This window comes from Crocuta crocuta, unplaced genomic scaffold (genome assembly GCF_008692635.1).
Source record: "Crocuta crocuta isolate KB4526 unplaced genomic scaffold, BGI_CrCroc_1.0 scaffold1880, whole genome shotgun sequence".
Classification (NCBI taxonomy): domain Eukaryota; kingdom Metazoa; phylum Chordata; class Mammalia; order Carnivora; family Hyaenidae; genus Crocuta; species Crocuta crocuta.
In genome coordinates this window covers 82,627-84,497 of record NW_027527844.1, presented here as the reverse complement: position 1 = coordinate 84,497, position 1,871 = coordinate 82,627, and positions in this window count along the sequence as shown.

The window sequence follows — 1,871 nt, the reverse complement described above, 5'->3', positions numbered from 1 at the left end:
AAATTCCATAGGGCTCACTTTTCCTGAAAATGTAGGTAAAATAGAAAACATACCATTCTCAACCCTTTATACATGGTAACAGATTTAACCCACACGACAAAACAAGGAGGAAGGTAATATTATTATCCCCATTTACAGATGAGAAAACTGGGACACAGGAAAGTTAAACAGTTTTTCCAAGGTCATAATATCAGTCTTAAATCATCAAAATGAACTTATATTTGCCCTTTTAAAAAGGCAAGGAGCATGCCTTGTGCCTTAGAATGATTTTCAGCTGAAAGAATTCAAATCAAAAGCATTCTAGAGCTGAAGGCTATAAGCTTGAGTTATCTGAAATATCCCCTTATAAGGACCAGCAACATTCTGCTGCTTCCCTGAAGAGACCTTCTCTGACCCATGAAGATTCCATTCTTCCTCTTTGAACCCCTGGCTTTGTGCTCCAGAATCCTTGCAGTCCTGGTGACCCACCAGGGCGGTGATCCCTACCCAGGGATGTGAGATAAAATACAGGACTCGGGGTAAATTGGAATTCAGATAACAACAAGCAACATTCTTAAAGTGTAGGCATATTACATGGGATGGACATTAAAAAAGGATTCGTTGTATATCTGAAAGTCAGCTATAGGCACCCAATAACTTGATCTGCTCATCTTACCACCTCATCCCTAGCAGAGCTCTCCTGCCCAAGCACCTGAACCTCCCACGCCCCCTCTCTTTGATTCCCCCAGGACTTTCCACCTTCCACCTTCCAAGCCCAAAGGAAATGAGAAACCAGGGAGTTTCGGGCTCCAGCTGCCAGAGGCTAGAAAGGGCTGGGGGAATTGCTTCTGGCATCCACAATTAGCCCTGGGAGCTCATTTTCCCATAGAAACAATGATCCTAATGGTGGCTGGCTCCCTAGTGCTATGGGCCCTATAGTCCAGTCATATTCTCTGTTAAATAGGCTTTTGTGGACTGGCCTGGGAACCTTCTCACCATTCGTAACATTGTTTCCATGGGAAAAATGCTTCTCGAGTTCCAAACAACTGACTTACAAACAAACTTTTGGAGCAAAATGCATTGGTAAGTTGGGGAAGCCTGTAGCCTCTCCCAGAGTCATTCAAAGGCCTGTGACTTCACTCCAAGATGTTAGCAACGTTTAGGACTACTTAGCATACCAAAGGGAGGCCACTGGATTTGCCAAAGAAACTTTAATAAGCAAACAGACAGGATTGACAGAGCCATAATAGATGAGCTGACTCCGCCTTTGATTGGCTTCATAGGCCAGCATTTACATTGAATGATTTCTCTTAATCAAACACATGCCTTATCTGGACAGGCAGGACACTTATCCGACTAAGTGGGTGGTTATAAAGGAGATGGCAGGTACTCTGTATCTAATTGTACATTTAGCACCCTTTCACAAACACCAGAGGAAAGACAAGCTTAGTTTTTCCCTCCATTGTCATACTTTCAATGTTTCATTGGTTCGTTCACCTTGATGAAAACAGAGCAATTATTCAGCTTTCATCTTCATCTTTGAAAGGCATATGGGAAATTCTGCTTTCAGGAATAAAATGTTAATTTGAAAAAGTACTTCAAGGCGTTCTGAGAGGCGGTCTCATATTGCCAAAATCACATGCATAGCAAATGTGGCAGGGTGGTTACTTAAGAGACTAAAACAGGAGGAATAAAATGTATACAGATACCTCATTTCTCATTAATTATTATTTGAAATGAAATGTAATGCCAGGAGCTATAGGGTGCCAGAAGTAGAAGAAGGAAATATATCATCATGTATTTAAAAACCTTTACAGAGTATAATAATAATTAAGAAATTATTACACTACTGATCTCTTAGAAGCAGTGTAACCACCTGTTCATGCCTTTAT